Source organism: Trichechus manatus, unplaced genomic scaffold (assembly GCF_000243295.1).
Source record: "Trichechus manatus latirostris isolate Lorelei unplaced genomic scaffold, TriManLat1.0 scaffold00066, whole genome shotgun sequence".
Taxonomy (NCBI): domain Eukaryota; kingdom Metazoa; phylum Chordata; class Mammalia; order Sirenia; family Trichechidae; genus Trichechus; species Trichechus manatus.
Window position 1 is genome coordinate 4,893,480 of NW_004444002.1, and position 25,612 is coordinate 4,919,091.

The window sequence follows — 25,612 nt, forward strand, 5'->3', positions numbered from 1 at the left end:
TCAGAGCCATAAACCACTCATAGATACAAAATCTGGGAAAAACACGGAAACACTCATCACGCTTTTGAGAATGGTAGAACCCTGGATGATAAAACCACTATAGACTTCTACATTATTATTTTAATAAACTTGGTGGAGTATTATACTATATATCGATATTTATGCTATCAGCTAATGATAGTTCAGGGATGTGGAATGCAAAATGCAGTTTGCCTCAGTTCAATTGTGCACTGCCTTGGTAATTACTTCTAGATTGAAAACAGGATTCAGTTCAACTTAGGTAACGAGGAAATCAGTTTCCAATTTGGCAAGGTATACGTCTAAATAACAGTCCTCTTCCCCTTTGCCATAAACCCACGACTACATTCAAATTAATATATAGAATAAGCCTCGAAAGAACTGGAACTAGTATGAATTATATGATAATGAGTTATTCATTTATTTATTTTTAGAATTTATAAGTAAAACAACTTTGCAAAGGCTCTCAGACAAAATCAGTGGAAAATGTATCTACATCAAAATCTTTAAAACTTAAGCTTGCAAAGCGCCAACTAGAAATGGGTTTACCTCACATGGTGAATTTGACAAGTTGAGAGAGACAATGGAGTCCTAAGAATCAGGTACCATATGGTGGAGTTCGTGGAGTGAGGCAGAGCCACAAGTGGTTTATGTAACGCCTACTTAATGAATGATGCAAAAATAAATTAAAAGAAACTCCTGGTTTGAAGCAAGGAAAGTTTCAGTTAAGGATCAAAGTTCCAATATCCAGTCATAATGCATTACTAGTCTTAACATTTCACAACAGTACACTGGGTGCCTTAATGCTATAGTACCTAATTTGACCAGTCCATGAGTCTGAGTCCGACTATACCGAAAATACACAACGTTTATAAATAAAAATGCACATACTGGTGAGCATTTGGAGCAGCTACAACTATTTTTTGTTTGTTTTTGCACTTAAATTCTAGCACTTAGAATTATATGGTATGAAAGAATATGTTGTTTCCTGGGACTACTTCTTGCCCTCCTCCTTCTCTTAATTTTGTAAAGTACAAATGCTACTTGTGTGGCACTTTATTTTTCCAAATGTAGTAATATAAATTCAGCTCATTTCATCTGCAAATCAACCCTATTAAATGAGACTCATAGATTAACAAAATTAAGATAAGTGTGACTTATTTGTGCAAAATGGTCACACAGCTAATTGGTGACAGAGCCAACACAAGAACTCAACTATACAAAACTCCTATCACTGTATGACGTGGAAAAAGTCCTTTAATATTACTGAACCTCAGTTCCCCATCTGTAAGTATAGATAATAATATCTACTGTAGAGTTTTATTGTAAAGATTAAATAAGCTAATGTATGCCTGACATAGAACACTAACTAAATATTATTTCTCTTCCTGAAATCAAATATGTTGGCTAAATGCCAAGTTAAACAACTTGAACAGATGTTTTTGCTGCAGGACTCCTCAGAGCCTTTATATGTTTTGTATGTGACGTTGCCAAGAGGCAGAGAGAGTAAACAACATTTCTCAAACATATTTATCCAAACAACCTTTTTCTTTTCAAGGAGCATCTGTTTATATTTTATGAAATACTAACAACCCACATAATACGTTTTGGGAACCTGCTGCAGATCATGAAGTATTTTGGGTAATATGAGAAATGGGCTATTTGGACATGATTAAGAAATCACTGGTTTAAATAGCCTGGTCTGAATAGCCTAATGATGTTTTTGAGGTCACCCAAAACATGTAATATATAGGAAATAACAATACTTAGAAATGAAACCCTAAGTTTGCTCAAAAAGACACTGGAGTGGGTCAATTTTATTGCAGGTCTATGTGAAGGTTGGACACATTGTATGGTTATTGTGTTCCCAAAGTAAAAACGGGTAGCTGTCAAAAGAAGAAAGGCTCTTAGTGAGTCTGCCTATTTTCCCCCAATGTGCTACATCACCTTTTCTGTGGTTTGCTACTATATAGGTCAAATCTTCAGGACAGTAAAGAGAAAAGGAGAGCAGGGGAGGCTGTTCATTTTTTCTTTATCACTTTTAAGAAACTAGAATCCTGTGTGTCACAATGCATGGACTTTGTTCATTCAACGGGATACTGACCGTTAAAACTGTGCTCCAATGTGTGACCCACATATGTGTTATCAAGTCAACAAACCGTTATTAAATGTCCAATTCTGTGTTAAGCAGTGCAAGTTGTAAGAAAACATATTTGAGGAACTTACAATCCTGTACGTAAGACAAGTCTAACATTCAAAGGAGAGGTACAGGGAAGGTATAATACCAAATGGTACAGAACGAAGAACTAGACCATGAGATACCAACTCTGTCAAATGAACCCAAAGAAAGAGAAAAGATCACTGAGCATCATGGGCTGGAGGTAGTGTTTGAGCTGGACCTTGAAAGCCTGAAAGGGAATTGCTACAGGGTTTCTGTAAGCAAAGCCAGTTCCATCACCCCCTAATGTGCGCCAACTGTCAATGGAGTGTGGGGCCACTCTTCAGTCTCAGAAAGAATAGAGAGAATGCTGAGATTTTTGCTTCTTTGCCTTGCCTTCTCCCTGCAGTGGATGAACGAATCAGCTAAAGATCCTCAAATCACAGTCCTTCCCTTTGGGTCAGAGTGTGGATTTGGCTGCTTGCCTGCCCAATAAAGAATCAGAAAAAAACACCAACCACAACAACAATTTAAGGGCTAGAGCTGCATAAGAACAATTCCCAACAAGAAAATCTACATGGGCTTCTCTGAAAAGACAAGTGCTATTTTCTGCTTGAGTCTGTGACTGGTAGAGAATCATTCAACCCTATGATTGTATTATTTATACAGAACTCACTAGGGCACCATCTGGCGCTAAGCTAACCGCAAAAACAGGAAAAGCAAACCCAAAGCCAATTGTCTTCATTGGCGTTTTCACTAATGACCTGTTCCTCACCAATATTCCAACTGATCACATTCTAGTTTGAAAAAGGGAAAGACATTTAATGTTTTAAAGGGAAGTCTTAAAGGGAATGTAGTTAGACATACCCTTGAAAAGATTCTGTAGCTATCTAGATCTTCTCAGTTGAAAGGGTGCTGCCCCTATTTCAGGTCTTATTACATCTCATTAAGTTGTCAGATCAAGTTCATAATGTCCCATCTCAGTACCCAGTCACCAGGAGATAAGGGTGAGAGGTGATCTTGCAAGATTATGTCCTGGAGATGGAAACTTAATCCAAAATTGTGAGGAAAATTCTGCTGAAGTAGAAGAAACAAACTAACAAATATCCATGATGAAAATAATTCTAATCTAAAATTATTTGAAAATCCCACATTTTGCCTCATGATAAATTATTCTCGTTGAGGGAGGCTACTTGACATTGCAGATATATTTTCCTTCATAATCAAAATCTTTTACAACTATAATGTGAAACGTAGATGTGTGTGTTAAATTTATAGACTCCTAATTTTAAAAAATCCAATTATGAAGATTTCCCTTTTCAGTTCTTATTTGCTTTTCTTAGATTCTCCCAGCTCCAGTAATTTTTTTTGACAGATATTGTGAAATGGTGCCCTAAGTTAATTTGGTTTCAATATTATAAATTCATCATGAAAGCTATGTACATTTCTAATCCCATTTTATTTTCATTTTGGATCTAACACCGCAGGTCTTCATGGTACCTCAGTGCATAACCACGTTCCAATCTCCAGGCTGAGATCTATCTCCACGCTGGTACGTGTCTGGAGTTCTATTTGGCCTGAAGTGTAACTTTTCACATTTTTAAAGCTCTGTTTTCATTATAACCCTTTGGGTACTTTGAAGATCCTAAGAAGCTAACCAAATCGCCAGAAACCATGATATTAAAGGGGTTTGCTTTACTAAACCTGACAGCAGAAGGAGGTGTCACAGAAAGTGGTTCCATAAAGCATCTTTCTACGACTCAACCATCTGCTTTCCAGAATTAGGGCGGACAATCTTGCTTGCTTAATGTAAAATTCAGAGATAACTACAGTCAAAAGCTTGGTTATCATACACATTGAAAGAGTACAAATAAATCAGCAATTTTAATTAAGAACGCTCATTCATTTCACCACAGTGACTTAGTAGAAAGAGAAGGCAGGTTTGGGGGAGTCAGTTGGGTTTCAATCCTGAATCTGTCACTTATCAGCGTTGTTCCTTGAGCAAGTTACTTAATCTCTTTGAGGGTTAATGGCATCCTTTTATCTATAAAGAGGGCTTAATAATTCCTTCCAGGGTTTTTTTGGGAAATAGATGGGATAACATTTAGAAAATTCTTGCCACAGTTCCTGACACATTGTAGAAGGTCTGTAAATATGAGTTCAGTTCCTCTTCACCAGTTACTTCCCAAACTCTTACGCAATAACGCTGTGAAAGGGAAGGGAATTACATATGGCACACCACTGATTACAAACACCTGGTGAAGCTGAGCTCTATCTCTAAATCCATCCCTCTCTTGAAGACATTGTCAAACGTCCTCCACAGAATTTTGTACCTCTTGCGGTTCCCTCTGTCACTGCATAACTTTGGTCCACTCTTCATTAATAAGAGTTTCTTCTCCCTTTCAAAGGTCCAGCTCCCCCACCCCCAATCATATCGCCTGACAAGTTAAAGGAAATAGTCAATTTCTTCACACTAAAAAAAAAAAAAACTTTTTAGAGTATTAAACAGGATACTTAATATCAGTCAAAACAATATTTACAATGAGCTGATTTAACCTAGAGATATTCCAAGAATGAAATATCAAGAAAGAAATATCAAGGAAGGGAGGGAGGGAGGGGAGGAAGGAAGGGAGGAAGGAAGGAAGGAAGGAAGGAAAGGAAAGAAAATGCCTTTTATTTATTTTTTTATTTCAGCAGTTGAAAACCTAAATACAACAAACTGCTGGAAGAATAGCTGCTTTCTAGCAACAACTATAGACTAAGCTCAACTAATTCAATTGTTCTCTCTGTAGCAACAACAACAAAAAAGCTATATTATTCAACTTCTACATCTAATCTATAAAAAATCTTGTTGGCTCTATTTCCAAGACAGTCACCATATTCTTTCGTTTCCTTATATTTTTATATACAGATTGATACTTTCCTGGGGGTATTTTCTATAGGCCTAGGTTTTATAAGGAGCCCTCGTGGTGCAGTGGTTAAGAACTCAGACTGCTAACCAAAGGGTCAGCAGTTTGAATCCACCAGCCGCTCCTTGGAAAACCTATGGGGCAGTTCTCCTCTGTCCTATAGTGTCGCTGTGAATCAGAATCGACTTGACGGCAACAAGTTTGTTTTTTGTTTGTTTGTTTGTTTAGGTTTTATAATCTCTAACATAGAATAAAACCTACATTGCAGCGTTGGCTTGATGACTAAATTAGATTGCATACGTGACAGTGTGTGTGAACTGGAGAGCATGATACAATTGGAAGAGGTTATTTTTGACAATAAGAAGGCGGTTTGGTGCACACAGTATCTGAGAATGGAGAACTAGAAAGTTCTGTAGGTGATTGTACTCCCATTACGGTAGAACCCACGCTGCACCACAGAGACTGCCTTCCCAAAGACTGAAAGCCACCACACATAGTCTCTCTCCCTTGGACCAAGCTGGAGATGGAGAAATCCCAGCTCTCTAACTCTCCTTTTTCACAATTCCTTATCAAACACCAAAAGCTTCCGTCTTCCTGACATAGCCTCATAAAGCACATGTTGAAATTAATGAGACTGCAGGGTATCGTCCGTGAATTCCCACTGAGATAGAGGACTTCCTGGGGACATTCTCCTGCCTTGAGTTTAGACACATCCACCCCTCAGCAGCTACAACTTCACACACCCATCTTTGGGGTGCTGCTGCAGGAAACTGCATTTATCTACTTCAGAAAGATTCCTGTCCCCTTTCATTTCAGGGAAGTCCTTTTCTGACCTGACCTCTAGATTTCGGACATGCCCCTCTGCTGCAAACAATGAGGAATTCCCATTCAGCGTCAGGAGAGGCCAGAGGTGAAATTGTGAAGGGGCGGTGACAGCACAGAAAAGATGGTTCTAAACCACTGGAGAGCTAATCAGTTCTCCGAAATGGTGAAAACTGGGCATGATTCACTATAGGAAGAAGCAGGATATAAGGAAATAAGGGGGTCCTAAGGCACATTTCAGAAAAAGAAGTGGTAATCCCAACAGGGACTTCCCACTGTCCTTGGAATAAAATCCAAACCCATGAGGTGCTGAGGAATCCAGACTCCGCCTGCTTCTCTGACCTCAACTCCTATGCTCACCCCCCTACCATTGCTCACTCCACTCCTTCCACACTGGCCTTCTTTCTGTTGATAGACATGCTGAACTCATTCCCAGCTCCTGGGCCCTCTGCACTTGCTGTTCCTTCTGTCCGGGACCCTTTTAGTCCATATTTTCACCAGGTCACTCAGGTTTCTCTGACGACAATCTTAGTTAATGTTTCCCAGCTCTCCACCACCACCACCAAGTCACTCTATCCCTTTATCCTGTTTTATTGTTTTTACGGCACTAATCATTATGTGAAATTGTCTTGTTTATTTATGAATTTATTTGTATGTTATCTGTCTCCCCATTATAGAACGTATGGGTCCTTGTCAGTTTTTCTCACTACTAAAACTCAAGTGCCTAGTATACGACCTGACACATAGCAGGGACTCAACATGCAATTGCTAACTTTTGAATGATTTAATCAATATTTAGGGATATGAGAAATGGTAATTTGTAAAACTGTTTGGAATATTAGCAGAGAAACTAATCTTTACTGTGACGCAAATATAACTGAGGGTAGGAGCTGTGTTATAAAATGGGTGGTCAAGGTAGGGAGAAGAAGAGTCACAGACATACCAGTTAGTTAAAATGAGGCTTAACATAATTCTACAGCTACTCTAGTCAGAAAACTAGATTGGGCATCAGTGCAACTTCACACTTTATCAATGGGCTCTGTGCCAGTTAATCCTCTATTTCTAAGTGTTACTGTTGTAGGTGGGGTTATGGTCCTGCATTTGGTTAATCTGAGGATAAAGATTTGTATGGCTGGATCTACTAATTCAGAGTAATCAAGAATTGATTTTGTCTTTTAGCAACAAAGAAAGAAGAATATCCAGCTTTTACACAGTGCCTTGTGTCTTCTCTAATCCCAGAATAATCAGTGAATAGTTCATTTCAACAGTTGCATTGTGATGCATAGCTGAAACATTATTCCTCATTTATAAAAACAGCATAAAAATACAGTTTGTCATTTACTATAAACAGAAATTTTCTTTAGAATGTGAAAGCTCACGTTGAAGGACTTCTCCCTGCCTCCACCAGATCCTACCAAATATCAAGCCCTAGAAAATTTTCCTAATAATACATAAAATATATACTTTTGGACATGACTATATTGCTACCTTTAAATGGGGGAAATCGCCCAACCCTTGGTATGACTAGAGAAGTTGGCACCTTCTCCTGAACTTCCAAGCCTCCTGATGCACAGCTCTCACCTTGGTTCCTAGCTGACAGTCCAAAGCCATTATAGGTTTCTCAGAGTCCCATCCCTAACACCATCCCATGCTCCAGAACAATCCAACATAATGAATCCACACTACACACAACACTCTCTGCTAGATGCTGGTTAGCTTATAGAAATGAATCAGCAATGTCTCTGTCCCTGAGTAGCTGATAATCCAATTGAGATCTGAGAGGTTAAAAACAAAGAAAGCAAACCCTACGATAACTAGGAAGCTTATGTTATTTAGCACTCAAAGAGCGGCCACAGCCAAAGCTTATACTAATGAGTGAAGGGTCTCAAGTGGCAGGGCTGGAAGTAGTGAGTGAAAAGGGATGGGAAGACAGAATAAACCCCTCACAGCTGCTCTCATCATCACTGTCCTAGCTGCCCTACCCAGATCCAATTTCCCTCCTTCTAGATCTCCACCTTCTTCCCACCCCTAGCCCAAGCTTCAACCAAATTTTGTGAGAAAAGGCTTAGTTGTAGCTTAAAACTAGTTCCTCTCTGTAAGGAAGTTAAATATAACATCATCTTGAGTAGCCAAAGGCTCAGTGCTAGTTTTTATGTGCCAATTTGTTTTTCCTGAACAAGAAACGAAGGAAGGGAGCCTTCTTGAACATGTGTTGTCTTTCTCACTATCCTACCATGAAAATGTCTCAGGAACCCTCCAAAAAGCTGTGTACCTGCTTTAGGTTTGGAAAAGTTGGGGCAGAAAGCTGTGAGATTGTTCCAAAGAAGGCCTGTCTTCTCCCTTTAGAACATTAGCTCTTCAAGGGCAGAATTTTTGTTTTGTTCACTGATGTTCATCTAATACAGTAACTACAACGCAGTAGGCACTCAATAAATCTTGCTGAGTAATTGGGAAAAAGTTATGAAGCAGTAACTGGGTTCTAGAGTACTTAACATAAGAATATATTTAGCAGAGGCTTTGCATTAGATGATTTTTGATGGACTGGCCTGATAACAAGGAACCCTGGTGGCTCCACCTTTTCAAACATGGAGTGGACCACATTGCCAACGACAAAAATGTTTATTTATGATGTATTTCCACCTGACGGCCAAAAATGGATTTGAGGGGTTTCAGTTTAGATATCACCTTCTTTGTAAAAGTGCCTGTGCCCATTCATCACAGTTAGGTGCTTCCATAGTAACCTGACTTCTTTTATGCAATTTGTCAGATTATACAATAGCTCTTTGTTTATATGTTTGTCTTTAACATTAGTCTAGAAACTCATCTTTGTATACCAAAGACTAGCAATATGTTTAATATTTTGACGAGAAAACATTCATGATCTTGGAGTATTCAAAGATTTCTTAAACAGGACACAAAAAAGCACTAATCATTAAATTTTAAAATGTTAAATTGAAACTCATCAGGACTGAAAAGTTTTGGTCTTCTAAAGACACAGTTAAGAAAATATTTGCAATGCATATATCTGATAAAGAACTTGTATCAAGAATATATAAAGAACTCTTACAACCTAATAATAAGACAGCAAACAACCCAATTTTTTAAATGGGCAAAAACTGTGAACTACTTCACCAAAGAAGATACACAGTCAATAAACACATGAAAAGATGTTCAAAATCATTACTCATAAGTGAAATGAAAATTAAAACCACAATGAAATATCACTACATAACCATTAGAATACCTAAAATTAAAAAGACTGATAATAACAAGTGTTGCAAGGATGTGGAGCAACTGGAGTTGTCATCCATAGCTGGGGGGAATGTAAAATGTACAACACTTTGGAAAACAGTTGGCATTTTCTTATAAAGTTAAATATACACTTGGCATATGACCCAGCTATTCTATCCTAAGTGTTTACCCAAGAAAAATGAAAGCCTTTGTCCACACAAAGACTTGTATGTGAATGTTCATATCCACATCAGCATTATTCATAATAGCAAAAAATTGGAAACAACCCAAATGCCCATCAACTGATAGATGGATAAACAAAATGTGGCATAGTCATACAGTGGAATACTATTCAATCATATAAAGGAACTAAGTGTTGAACAATGTAACATGCACAAATCTAAAACAAACAAACAAAACCTTATTCTGAGTGAAAAAAGTCATACAAAAGATTAAATTCTGTATGATTCCGTTATTATGAAATGCTAAAAAAGACAAATCTAATCTCTAGTGACTGAAAGCAGATTATAGGTAGGGAGGCCAGAGGTAGGGAGAATTGTCTGGGAAAGGGCACAAGAGAAATTTAAGGGATGATAGAAACATCCTAAGTCTTGAGTGTGGTGGTGGTTCCATGGGTATATATATTTGTCAAAACTCATCATTGTATGCACTTAAAATGGGTACACTGTATCGTACATTAATTATGCTTAAATTATTTTTAAACAAAACAAAAAAAAATTTTTTTCTAGCTCCCTCAAAATTTGTTGTTCAAATTTTCCCGTTTAAATTTAGAAGTTAAGTAGAAAGGAGACCAGGAAAGTTACTTGTAAGTGAAAAACACATAATAACTTGTTTAGAAGTATTGAGGTTTTCAAAATGCATTTATTTGGGGCCTCACAATCAACAATTCTTGTCATTCACTGCTTTTCTTTTTCATGGTAATAGACCCAATACCTCCTAGTAGCTATCCACATGTTCCTCTGTACTCTCCAAAACAGAATATAAAGAGTATCTGACCCAAGACATGTTTTCTAATCTAATTGTCCAATGTACTTGTTAGGGGTGCTTTGACTTTAAGGTAAGAAATGCAGAATGCTTTCCAAGTTTGTTAATTAATAGCATCCCTAGACAAATATTTTCTTACTGCTGTGCCTGATTACTAAATCTTTCTGCTTCAAGGCAACAGATGGCTTAAATTCTCCCAGAATTAAAAAGGAAATCATCTAGAATTCCTTGTGATTCAAAGGACTAAATTTAATCAGGTTATCCTATTTTATAAGCTACAAACATCCCAGAAGAAATGAAGATGATCAAAATGGAAATGAATGGTTGTTATCTTCTAATTGTGTGGGTAGTGTGTAATACTCTTTATAGTACCAGTTGATGACAAAGTGCTACCATAAATTCAGGATGTACTAAACCCAACCAAAGCCTCCATCAGTCTTTCTTCACAAAATTTTTCTTATGACAGCACTCTTCCTCTCTAGACTTAGAAAATAATAAAAATTGCAGGCTTCCTTCAGCAGTCTTCAATTCCTCAGCTTCAAAAACAGGATTCTGAGTAACATAACCCTTTCATGGAAATTTTAGATTAATGTTCACTTGGTTCAGAGACCTTTTATGGAACAACCAAGACTATATCAATTCCATGCAGTAACAATATTTAATTATTTGTCTAAACAAAATTTAACAAAGTCATTCTTTTAAATTAGCCTGGAAGCCTTCTCAAAGGCAGGGATTAAAATGTCTGCATCTATTATGTCATGACAACACATGGATCTATACTCCATGGATGTTCAACAAATGCATGATTATTGACACTGCCTTAACATCTGCTTGTTGAATGGGATATGTCAACACGGCCTTAAAATGTACATCACCACTTTGTTCCACGTGAGTGCTTTCCATTGTCTGTCTACTCATTCATACCTTTCTCTATTACTCTATATGACTACAGTCAGGCAGGTCACTTGCAAAAGTGGGGCCTCTTTGTTTTTGTTTTAATTATGGTATGTATTAAATGTTCAGATGAGCCCCTCCAGTTGGAAGGCACTACAAATACGACTGGGGAAGAGCTGCCTCCTCAAAGTAAAGTCAACTTTAATGATGTGAATGAAATCAAGCTTTTGGGACCTTTGTTTGCTGATGTGGCATGACTCAAAATGAGAAGAAACAGCTGCAAACATCCATTAATAACTGGAACGTGGAATGTACAAAGTATGAATCTAGGAAAATTGGAAGTCGTCAAAAATGAAATGGAATGCAAAAACATCAATATCCGAGGCATCAGTGAGCTGAAATGCAATGGTACTGGCCAATTTGAATAAGACAATCATGGTCTATGATGCTGGGAATGACAAATTGAAGAGGAATGGTGTTGTGTTCATCGTCAAAAAGAACATTTCAAGATCTATCCTGAAGTACAACGCTATCAGTGATAGGATAATATCCATACATCTACAAGAAAAAACAGTTAATGTAACTACTATTCAAATTTACGCACCAACCACTAAGGCCAAAGATGAAGAAATTGAAGATTTTTATCAACTTCTGCAGCCTGAAATTGATCAAACATGCAATCAAAAAGCACTGATAATTACTGGAGATTGGAATACAAAAGTTGGAAATAAAGAAGAAGGACTGGTAGTTGGAAAATATGGCCTTGGTGACAGAAACGATGCTGGAGACAGCATGATAGAATTTTGCAAGACCAACGACTCTTTCACTGCAAATACCTTTTCTCAACAACATAAATGGCGACTATATATGTGGATCTCACCAGATCGAATACACAGGAATCAAATCGACTACATCTGTGGAAAGAGATGATGGAAAAGCTCAATATCATCAGTCAGAACAAGGCCAGGGGCCGACTGTGGAACAGACCATCAATTGCTCAAATGCAAGTTCAAGCTGAAGTTGATGAAAATTAGAACAAGTCCACGAGAGTCAAAGTACCACCCTGAGTATATCCCACCTGAATTTAGAGACCATCTCAAGAATAGATTTGGCTCATTAAACACTAATGACCGAAGACCAGATGAGTTGTGGAGGGACATCATACATGAAGAAAATAAGAGGTCACTAAAAAGAGAGGAAAGAAAGAAAAGACCAAAAAGGATGTCAGAAGAGACTCTGAAAGTTGCTCTTCAACGTAGAGTAGCTAAAGCGAAAGGAAGAAATGAGGAAGTAAAAGAGGTGAACGGAAGATTTCAAAGGGAGACTCGAGAAGACAAAATAAAGTATTATAATGAAATGTGCAAAGACCTGGAGCTAGAAAACTAAAGGGGAAGAACACCCTCACCATTTCTCAAGCTGAAGAAAAAATTCAAGCCTTGAGTTACAGTACTGAAGGATTCTACAGGGAAAATAGTGAAAGACACAGTAAACATCCAAAGCAAACAAAACAAAGAACCAAACCTGTTGCTGTTGAGTCAATTCAGATTCATAGTGACCCTATAGGATAGAGTAGAATTGCCCCATAGGGTTACCAAGAAGCGGCTGGTGGATTCGAACTGCCAACCTTTAGTTTAGCAGCCGAACTCTTAACCACTATGCTACCAGGGCTCCAAGCATCAAAAGAAGATGCAAAGAATACCCAGAGTCATTGTACCAAAAAGAACTAGTCGACATTCAACCATTTCAGGAGGTGGCATATGATCAAGAACCCATGGTACTGAAGGAAAAGGTCATGAAGGCATTGGCAAAAAAACAAGGCTGCAGGAATTGACAGAATACCAACTGAGATGTTTCAACAAATGGATGCAGCACTGGAAATGCTCTTCTATGCCAGGAAATGTGGAAAACAGCTACCTGGCCAACCGACTGTAAGAGAGTCATATTTGTACCCATTCCAAATAAATGTGATCCAACAGAATGCAGAAATTATTGAACAATATCATTAATATCACACACAAGTAAAATTTTGCTGAAGATCAATCAAAAGCGGTTGCAGCGGTACATCAACAGGGAACTACCAGAAATTGAAGCTGAATTCAGAAGACGACATGGAACAAGGGGTATCACTGCTGATGTCAGATGGATCCTGGCTGAAAGCAGAGAATACCAGAAAGATATTTACCTATGTTTTATTGACTATGTAAAGGCATTCGACTGTGTGTATCATAACAAATTATGGACAACATTTCGAAGAATGGGAACTCCAGAACACTTAATTGTGCTCATAAGGAACCTGTATTGGTGTGCATCCGGGTTTGTATCCTTTCACCATATTTATTCAGTCTGTATGCTGACCAAATAATCCAAGAAACTAGACTATAGAAGAAGAATGGGGTACCAGGATTGGAGGAAGACTCACTAACAACCTGTGTTATGCAGATGACACAGCCTTTCTTGCTGAAGTGAAGAGGACTTGAAGCACTTACTGATGAAGATCAAAGACTACAGTTTACAGTACAGATTACACCTCACGTAAAGAAAACAAAAATCCTCACAACTGGACCAATAATCAACATCATGATAAACGGAGAAAAGATTGAAGTTGTCAAGTATTTCATTTTACTTAGATCCACAATCAACGCCCATGAAAACGGAAGTCCAGAAATTAAGGACGCATTACATTGGGCAAATCTGCTGCAAAAGATCTCTTTAAAGTGTTAAAAGTCAAAGATATCACTTTAAGAACTAACGTGCACCTGACCCAAGCCATGGTGTTTTCAATCTCCTCATATGCATATGAAAGCTGGGCAATGAATAAGGAAGACCAGAGAATTGATGCCTTTGAATTAAGCTGTTGGTGAAGAATACTGAATATACCATGGACTGCCAGAAGAACAAACAAATCTGTCTTGGAAGAAGTACAGTCATAATGTTCATTAGAAGGAAGGATGGCAAGACTTCATCTCACATACTTTGGACATGTTATCAGGAGGGACCAGGCCCTGGGGAAGGACATCATGCTTGGTAGAGGGTCAGTGAAAAAGAGGAAGACCCTCAATGAGATGGATTGACACAGTGGCTGCAACAATGGGCTCAAGCATAACAACAATTGTGACGATGGAGCAGGACCGGGTAGCGTTTCGTTCTGTTGTACATAGGGTCCCTATGAGTCAGAACCAAGTCAACAGCACCTAACAACAACATTAAGTGTTCAATATTGTCCGTGTTCCTCTGTGACTGTATATATACCATCATTTGGAAAAAAATATCATAATGAAAAGTTTGAGGACCATTGTAAATTTATGGTCTTGACCAAATTACCCTTTTAGAGTGGGGCCTGTTTTTACATAAATACTCTTTCAAATCTTCAGCTTTCCCATAATAGCATGAGTAAACTGTGTCCTTCGCAGATGTTCTGGCCTCTCCACTGCATTTTCCAAGACTTTACCTTTCAATAGCGATTAATATTTAGTATAACCAGCATATTTATAAATATTCTTATTTTTATGATTTAACAATATCATGCAGTTTTTTATTACATACTTTAAGATTGTTTTATTTGTTGTTTTATGACATAGAATCAGGCAATCAAAAGAAAAAAAATCAAGGAAAATGATGCCCAAACTCTTATACCAGCTGCCTACTCCACGCTCCACCCTATCCTCACTTTCCAAGACACAAATATACACAGACACAATACCCTGACCTGGGTGACACCTATCACTTGATAGACAAGTATACAGAAAATAAAAGAGTACTTAATATTTTGATAAAGTGACAAGGTTGAAACAACAAAATGATTAAATATTCAGATTATCTTTAGTCAAGTAGCATGTGAGCGAACACCCTCATCTCATCTTTGAGCCTCACCTCAACACTAATCTACATGCCAGAAAGAGTATGGGATGACTAGAAACTCAAAAATGGGGTGAAGGATGAAGTTGGGATTAGACTTCATCTGGCATCCACATGGCATAAATCTCAGAGCCACATGCTTATCACACACGCTTTTCTCACAAAGGACCATCAGTCATAATTCATTTGGTCTACTGAATGGTCACCATTTCAAATTATATAATCTATTAAAGTTATAACGGTCATACTTATTTAGTCTCTACTGAAATACATATTCGCAATGTAATCATGGAATTTGTCCTGTTTTCAGTGGAGAATCTGACAACCTACTTGTTTTTCATTGGCTCCCTTATTTTGCTAAGCCCATAAGACTCTGGGGGAGAAAACCATACTTCCCCTTGGAATTTAACCCAGTTGTATACATTTTTAAACGGTCTTTGTTTTTGATGACTACAAAATAGTGTATTTTAATGAAAAAAAATAAAACATGCAAATATAAAAAAGTAAAAAGTGAAAGAACCATGTAGCCTAGATGGTAGTTAGAGACAGAGCTAGGTTCAGAAATCTCTCTCTCATACGCAATCTTTGGTAGAAAAAAAGAAAATAGCCATTTTATATTTGATAGGGCTATTTGGATGTAGCTGTGTCAATATGGCTCCATCAAAATACTCCTGTCAAAGCAGCCAAACCAAAATGTTCTGCTTTGAGAGGGAACCTAGTGAAACACAAGAGGAAGAATGGAGGGTAAGATACGGCATAGGAGGTATGCTCTTGAGAGGTCTATATCATTTTGATGAATGTTGGGAAAAGTATCAAAAGAATTTGATAAGCTACCGTACTATAATGGAGATTTCATTCATTTTAAAAATCAATTTCTGGGTCATATAAGACATTCTTAAACCATACTTCAAAAATGCTGAATTATATGCACATCAATTGATTCAATAATAATTTGATACCTACTCATTGCTAGGCGCTGTTCATTACCCTTTCGTGTATTATATTATTTAACTTTCATAGCAACCCAGAGAAGTAGTTATTACTCTCTTTCATAGATAAGAAAGCTATTGGCTCAGAGAGATTACAGAAGTTGAAGGTCATATCGACTTAAACGTTATGATAGACTTGGCACTGACTCATTTGGTGAAGAATTAAGAACTTATTCTGCTCCACTTTCTGGAATGTTTGCTATTTTTTATAAATAGTGCAGTCACTTCTAGGGTTAACCTATTCTTTCTGTCATTCTGCAAAGAAACAAAATGTCATATGGATTGAAAGTAAAAAAAAAAAAGCCTTAAATATTCATAAATGATTGGTGAATAAAATAACAGGAATGCAATTATATCACAAGATTTCTACCCATGTAGAATCATACAATTGCTTTCCATAGTAATTGGGCTCTTTCCCCAGCAGAAATATGTCAATATTGAATCACAGCGAAATAACTGATTGTATTATAACCTAAAGCCAAAGTATATTATACAACTGAACAAGCTTAATTTAAATCCTCTTTTTAAAGAGTAATTTGCACCAAACTATCTTCAACAGCCCTCATACCTAGCAACAGATAGTTCAAATGTGAAGCAATGTCATTTTTTCAGTTTTGGTAGTTGGCTTGTCTTATATATGAGGTTGTGAAAGACAGAAATCCTAGCATTAAAAACCATAATTTGATTAATGTGTGGGTGCAAATAACCTTACTTAACTTTATTTTTTCCATTAAATATTCATGTAACCGTTCTTAAATGTAAATCATTACTATAATTTATAAAACGACATTAATATAATAAACATAATTCTGCAAATTCTGATATGACTCATGCATTTATTTTTTCCCTGGGTCTTGGATAAAACAACTTAGGAAACTAAACACACACTTGTACCTTGATGAACAGCATTACACAGATTTACTCCAATGTATTTGGATTTAACCATTATTATCAAAACTCGCACTCTCACATTTATTTAAAAGCTATGTAATATAGTAGTTAGAACCAAGCATATGTACATTGAATACTGGCTCTGTCACTAACTAGTTGGGACGACATCGGAGAAGCTACTTAACATCTCTGAGGTTGGGTTTCCTCCTCCATAAAAATGGGGTTAAAAATAACTATTGCACAATGTTGTGGTGAAGCTGCTCTTAAATAAGTCTACATAAGAGCCCTGGTGGCACAGTGGGTAAGAGCTCGGCTGCTAACCAAAAGGTCAGCAGTTCGAATCCACCAGCCGCTCTTTGGAAACCATATGGGGCAGTTCTCCTCTGTCCTATACGGTCGCTATGAGTCAGAATCAACTCGACGGCAACGGGTTTGCTTTTGGTTTGGTTAAGCTGACATATGTGGCAGTGCTTGGTCTACAGCAAGCACTCAGTGCATACAGGCACCTTTCCCTTCCTAAAATATTGCATGAATAATTTTGAATTGAAGTAGCCCTGGTGGCGAAACGGTTAAGCACTCGGCTGCTAACCAAAAGGTTGGCGGTTCTTGAGAAAAGACCTGGCGATCTGCTCCCGTATAGATTACAGTCTAGAAAATCCTATGGGGCAGTTCTACTCTGTCACATGGGGTCATATGATTTGGCATTGACTGGACAGCACCCAACAACAAGAACAAATTTGAATTGGGTGGTTCCAAGTGTTCAGTTAAAAAAGTTTGCCCCATATAAGCAACCAATTCTCAACCTTGTTTAAAAATCATAATTATTGTTAAAAAAATGCACTCTAGCTATTATTTGTCAATAACATTCTTTTCGGATGGGACTCAAAAAATAAGGGTTTTCTTAAAAAATTCGTATGAGTGTGCTTGTAGTTGAAGGATGGTAACAGTAAAAATGAATGCTGGGTCATTAGGTTCATCTTCTGGCTTTTGCATTGTTTAAAAAGATAGATAAAATAATAATTACACAAATCACTGGGGTGCTGTGATCAGAGAATGAGATTAGGAAGGAGCTTTATTACCAATCTATAAATGTGTCATAAAAGTACAATCATTTTATTGCTTTTCTATTTCAAACAGCTTTCATAATTAGTCATAGGTGCTTTTTGCCATCCATGATATGTAAGTATATATTTTCAATACTTCCAACCACTTTAACAAGCCAGATGAATAAAAGATAGAAGTTCCCAAGTCCAAATTTAAAGAGGTTAAGGCAATATTTTAAAACTCAATTTTAAGAAAAAACATGTCATTTGATTCATATATTTGTCTCTTTGTCTAACCTAGTGAATTGCAGACATCTTAGAGTAGAAATAACTTCTGAGTCTTGACAGTTGGTGAATATTTCTGTCTGCAATCTACAAATTAACTAGTGTGCTGGCATAAAAGTGTTACTTGTTTCAAAGAACTAGGTAAAAATAGCCTTTAATTTTTTTTCAAAAGGACACTTAAACCCCTACAGGGTCAAGAACAGTGTTAATGAGGATCTATACAACTAAAAAACAAATTTCTGAAAAATTTGATTGTGTCACTAAAAAGGCTGGTCAAGACATTGTAAAAATTAAATGTCAAACTGATTATCAGAGTGCAATGAATGGTTGTTGAATCGCATTGACTCAAACCAAAAAAAAAAAAAGCTATTGCCATCGAGTTGATTCCAACTCATAGCGAAGCTATAGGACAGAGTAGAACTGCCCCATAGGGTTTCCAAGGAATGGCTGGTGGATTCTAACTGCTGACCTTTCGGTCAGCAGCCTGGTCTCTTGACTCAGATCTAGAGAATTCTGAGTGAGACTGATACACAGTCTACCTAAAATAAACGTATTCCTTCGATCCTGCCAAGAAAGCAACACATGACCTCATCAAGTTTAGCTAATAATAAATTACACAGTGAGGAAAGAACTTTAAACAAATATCCAATATGGCCCCAGATCATTTTATACCCAACTCAGACATGGGTTTTAAAAATGATCATTTAGACTTTAATCTTAAAAAAAATTATTCTTTGGAAGCCCAGTCCTATGACTAACTAAACTTTTAATCAAGACTTCATATTAAAAATAACCTCTCTCTTGCTATATTTGAGCCAGTATTTCTCTTATCTGTTCTGTGTTCAAATTCCAAGAAAACAAGGGAGTAGCACTTACAGATCTGTAACAACAGCTTGAGCTTTGCCTTTTCCACAGGAAAGAGGTCCAAAGCTTAGATTGTTCAACTTCTCTGGAGCCATATAGATGCACCCTTCACTGCCCTGTCTTCGCCAGCGCATGCCAGAGTGCATTAACATTGCCCAGCTGGTCCTGTTACTTCCACATGTCTTCAATTTCCCCTTCAGGGCGACCTTGATGTGCCTGTCTAATGTACAGCTGCACTCTCTTGAGTAGGCAGGTTCCTCCCACAGCACAGTTAGTAACTCAGTGGTATACAATCAATACATCGTAAGAATCATTTGACTCACTTTGGAGGAAGGCAGTTAAACTTGACATCTGTAGTCACGATTCTTTACTTTCCAACCAACAAGAAACTTCAAAGGATGACATTCAAACACTATGGCTACAAATAAATAAATCATATCATGAGCATACATGCTAGTCCCAAAGCACTGCTTTCCACCCCAATGTTAAACAAAAATATGTATTTTTTAAATAGTTCAAATGGGCTGTTTTTAAACTTTTAAACTTCAGAAATAATTATTCATAGCAAACTAATTTATGTGTAATGTGAGTCTAGGAGATCATCACACTTATCTTACCATTTATTTGAAAATACTTTATTCCAGGAAGACTCCTTCTGTGTCACATTTAATTGCCTTTGAAGCTCCTGCCATTTGAATCTGTCTTCTGGAACATGCATTTCATCATTATTTTTTAGTCTTGTTACATCAATCACCACAACTGCTATAGAAGATTTCTGGGCTGTGAAGTGATAATTTGTTCCAGTGGTATTAATGAGGCAAGCAGTGGTCTTGAGGGAGGTGACAGCCCATTGCTTTACAGACGGCACCAGATTAAGGTGCTGGACTATATACATGGCTTTAAGCATAGACTCTAAAGCCTCTGGAGCATTTTATAACTTCCCTGATCGAACTTAACATAGAAGAGATACCCCCAACATCTTATCTGCAATGAACTAAGCATATCTAATCACCAAGGGGGGAGCATTAATAGTGTTACTCAACTTACCTTGAGTTACAGACACATCAGAGAAACTTTGTACTGCTCCCAGCTTGAAGGCTCCCTGCTGCCTTATAAACTTTGAATTGGTCTATTTCCGTTACCATGGTTGTAATGGCATGTCTCTAGCCATAGAGGAGTCTAATTCCCTGAAGTGCAGCCAATGAAAACTTATATTTCTGGGAATTAAGTGCCAGAACTAGGAATGCCGATTTGTTGGTGTTATAACACCATGCCCATGAATACCGCCTCTAGGAAGCAGTACATCTGGAAACAACAGATGGTACATGTGGAAATGGGTTGGATGGAGTATTTTAATACCCACACTTCTCTAATTCAGTTCTACAAGTCTGATTTCAATGTTTTCTCAGATTACAGGGTGTTTCAGGATTGATATGACAGGCTTGATCCATATTATTGTTACCATCAGCACTGCCAGATGAAAGCCTAACACTGTATTATTGTTGTCTATGAACTGTCATTCGACCACATATGTATTCACAGGCAACAATCCTGGTTTGGTATTTAATAAGGAAACAGGTCAGTCTAGTGCTCTTCCTTACCCCTACCCCTTCACCAACAATCACACAACACTAATTTATTTTAAGATGAAACCATCCTAGAGTGCTACTCTCCTTAATATAGAAAGAAAACCTTTCAGCGCTTGCATACTCTGTCTAAATAGCTTACCCCCACCCCCACTGCAAAAGGTACCACGACTATTATAGTACGGGAGAAATTTGACTTAATATGGTAGGAGAACTGCTTTGCTAGAGACAAACTTCCTTCTTCTGCTTCACTAAGACTGAATTAAATTGTCTTTGGGATACGTTGGCATTTTAAGCAACATACAATCTGAATGCTAGGAAAATTACTTTTAGAAGCTCAGAATTTCATACTTTGAGTGTTGTTAGTGCAAATTAGCTAGAATCCGGGTAGTACTGTACTGTCTATGAAAAGAAAATGAACTCTCAACAATAATACAAGAATGAGATAAAAATAAATATTTGTTGAATATTGGAAGCAAACCAATGCACCATTTAACGTGGTACAGTGGGGAGGGGACCTGATCCAAGTGGCTATAAGGTTCCCCGAAGACCCAACAGACAACTGGCAACCACTGTAATATAGATCCCAGCACTGTAACCACTTATATAAAAGGGAGGGAGGATCCCTCTTATCCTGGATCACTTCAGGAACTACCTAGCTCAATGAGAATCAGTATTATAATCCTTGACCTCCCAACTTGTGCTCAATTTGGACAACTGGATTCAAATTCTAAGATGAGATTCTGTGGTCTCTGGGGACAGTACAACCTCCCTGATGAAGAGGTGGTTATGCAGGCACAGCCAAAGGACTCTATGTTCTTTGGTATCACAACCATATCCTGAACACATTCAAAGTATCTCTATAATTGATGTCAATGAGGGAAAAGACCTTGACGCTAAATAGCCTAGTGTTAACAAATATACATAATCCCACCACAAAAAGCTTGTTATTCTTAGTTTGTTCTCCCTCCTTCCATCCATCCCTCCTTCTCTTCATTTTTCTTTCCTTCATTTCTTTGGCAACCAAGCAAATTAAGACCAAGCAAAATGTATGAAGTATTACTTAGCCAAATACAGTGCTTTGCCAAAACCTTTGAGGGATACTTCAAACATTTTCAACATTCACTACAGAGTTCAGAAAGTGGTTAAAAGCTCAGTAGTTAAAAGCAAACCTCTGAAGTTGGACTGAGTTCAAATCCGAATTACTAACTCTGTGATTTCGGGCAAATTATTCACACTTTCATCATTGGTGAAATAGCGACAATGATGGTACTACCTCATTGGGTTACTATGAGGATTAAAAGAGTGTGCTAAAGACTGCTAATGATCACCAATATCTCTATTTCCCTGTTGTCTTCAACACACGGATTGACTACATTTCTCAGCCTCCCTCGCAGTTAGGTATGGCCATGTGATTAAGTTTGTGTTACAAAAAAAAAAAAGTGAGCAGAATTAGTATATGCCACTTCCAGGCATGATCCATAAAAACCTCCCATATACAGTCCTCACTCTCTTTACCCATCCACTGGCTAAATGGAGAGGACTCCTAAGACATAGAGAAGGGCAGAGCCATAAGATCCTGGGTCCTTAAATAATTACCTGGAGAAGAGCTCCTCCAACTGACCTCATGGAATTGTGATGCTCATGTCAAATAAACATTTCTTCTGAAAAGCAATCAAGGTATGGATTGTTTGTTACAGCACCTGGCCTACCCTGACTAATACAATGAGATAATTAATGTAAAGCACTTAGCACAGTTTTCAGCCCACAAAAAACCTGCTCAATAAAAGTTAGTTGTTATAAACATTATTTTGATGCTGCTGGGGTTCATATCCAAAGTTCTACAAGACTGTATTAGAAACTAAGCATTTAAGGAATTCTGCACTACTGATGAGAGATTTAAGCAAGGTCCGCATATGCTGAAGGAAAACTTGAGATACCTTTCAGTTTATTGCTATCATACATAGTAGCCCTTTGTCATTAAAAAAAAAAATTCCCTTGATCAAGACAGGGTAAAACTAAAACTTTTAGGCTGCCTGTCTACCCTGGTACAGCAATTTGGAAGGAGATGCCCATATACAGGCAAAATACATTAGGTTCAAATAAAAGGAATAGCCTATCACATGCTGATGTGGATCTTGAAACTGATACCACCAGCCACACCCCAGGATCTCCCTCAATTCCCTAAGCCTCCTGGCTAATCACCTTATCATTTTGTTCTGACTGAGGATCCGGCTTCTTAGGCCTTCTTTGGCTCCCACTGGGTTTATGTTAGGGAGCCCTGGTAGCTCCCTGGTTAAGCGCTAGGCTGCTAACCCCAAGGTCAGTGGTTCAAACCCACCAGCCACTCTGCAGGAGAAAGATGTGGCAGTCTGCTTCCATAAAGATTACAGTCTTGGAAACCCTGTGGGGTAGTTCTACTCTGTCCTATAGGGTTGCTATGAGTCAGAATTGACTTGACAGCAATGGGTTTGGTTTTGGTAGGTTTACATTATCTTTCTCCTCCTTGCTTTAGAGGTTCTCCCAAAAAATAGCCACGGTTTTTTAGATAACAACAAGTCGACCTATCACCCCAGATCACCCTTCTGCATGCTTGCTCAGAAGTCCTCTTCCCCGCATCTCAATCATTCAGTGTCAAGGTTGTCCCAGCTGCACTGGCAGATCTCACATTCCTTACATCATCAAAGCATATAATAAAGTGCTTTACATTCATTTCTATAGTCCCACCTTCTCTTTGAGCCTCTGAAATTTAGTTTCCAGTGCCACGCTACTAAAACCAATCACCTTCCAAAAGACAAGTCTAATGGTATTTTAGCTTTCACTTTTCCTTATCCTTCTCTTAAGAAGCTGACACCAGTGACCACTTTCTTAACAAGCACGCCCAACACACAAAAGCCTTCTTTGTCCCTGTATTTCTTGTATCACGAACATCCTCCTCAGCCCTATTTGTTTTTATTCTAAAGAACCATTTGGCAATAGTGCACATTTTCAAACTAAACTTCTAAAGGCAAAATCATTTGGCAAATGAAATAATTTACTAGCATCATATAACACCTTATAGTTGAAAAACACTTTACATTTCACAGATAATTTTTTATATATCTCAATAATCCTATAAATAAGCAGGGAAAAAATTATTATCCCAAGTTTATATATAAGGAAATAGAGGCTCAGAATTGCTCAGTGCTTTGTCCAAAGTCATCTAGCTGGTAAGTGGCAAAACCACGAGAACTCAACCCAAGTGTTCAGATGCTCAGTCTCTCTTTACCATATTGCAATTAAAATTATCAAGTGTACCTGCACAGATAGTTTGAGTATTTTAAAAACCATAATACACATATGTTCTAAATTTGCTTGTTTAATCACCATTTTAATACCTTATTTAAAAAAAAAATCACACAACTGCTCAGAAAGAAATAAACACTGAAATCAAAGACCTAAATGCTAGTAAATCGTAGTGTTATTAATGACAAGGTTCATTATCTTGATTAATGATCTGAGAACAGCTAGCAAATTTGGCATAATTACTTAAAAATTTATTACCTCCTATACCATCAAGTGTTAACATGAAGACTTGTCCCCTTCAGTGATAGTATTTTATATATTTATGATTATAGAAAAAATAAAATTAGAACATGTATACCATAAAATGATATATTTTGATTATGCTTAATTGAAATATTTTAAAAAGCTAGTTTTCAATTCAACTTTTAACTTAGTGTGACATTAAATTTAGTTTTTTATGATCATTCATTCATTCAGTAAATAATATTGAGCACTCACTGTGTCAATCACTGTTCTGAGTACCAGGAATACAATAACGAATAAAGCAAAGTAGTTGTTGTTTTCATTCACGAGGGGGTGGGAGAGACACACAATAGACAAATAAATAAATAAAATATAAAAATGTCAGATGGCAATTGGTGCTGTAGAGAAAAACAAAGCAAGGTCAGGGGTTAGGAGGTGCTAGCTTCTCTGATAAAATGATATTTTAGTGGAGACCTGAAATAAGTAAACTTTCAAATAGAAAAAAAAACACATAGAAATAAAATATTTTATTAATTTACTCCAATTTGATTAACCTACTACTAGAATTTGTTCAAAATGACATTATGTAAAGGAATAATTATCTTGTTCTACTATTATTAAATCCTAGACTGCAGTGCTTAACACAAAGGATTTTTTCCCTCATAGGCTCTATCTTAATATTTCATAGGTTCACATTTTCATGTATTTTCCTTTCTCTAAAATGGAAGCTTTACTGATGCACTAGTCTAAACATGCATTTAGAGACCCCTCACATTTATATTAAGGAGCTTCTGCCACCTAGGGAATGAAGAGAACACTACTTTGGTTAAGGTACCTGCTGCCTCACCAGGTCAAAAGCCCAAATCTCAGACTATGATAATTTGCTACCCAGGAACTTAAAACTCCCACCTGTCTAAAAAAGTGTTAAGTCCTCATTAGCCCTGGTCCAATGGTTTTACATGGTAGACTTCAATACTTGTGAAGGCAACTCAAGCTTATAACTAAGGATTTCTCAGGTGGAAGGCATCTAGCTGGTTCCCCGTGGAGAATGTTAGAGAGTCTGAGAAGGAACCAGTACAAATGATGAACAATAACCTGAGGAACAAGTAAAAAGGGTCCTATTTATCATCATTTTTATACGAAAATAAAGACCAAACCAGCATCAACAATCTCAAGGCAGATGAATTCATCAGGCTAGTTCCACCTGGCTTACAAGAAGTTTCTGGTACATCTTCTAAGCATTGCACATAGCTTGCTACTTTGCTGGGTACTCCTGTATTGACTATTCATAAGAAGCAACATCAAAGTTCATGAAAATGATTTGAAATTGAGTCAAAGCTGCCCAACGTAATAGTCTCACACAGCATTTACATGATTTGAAGCAATTTTTGGCACACAGAAAATCCACGGAGCATGACTTACTGGACAGTGGGGATGATTTCGAGGTTCAACTGATTTTATCTATCTATCTATCACCTTAATAATCATTTCTTATATACCACAGGCCATGCACCTGATTCAGTTCATTCATTAA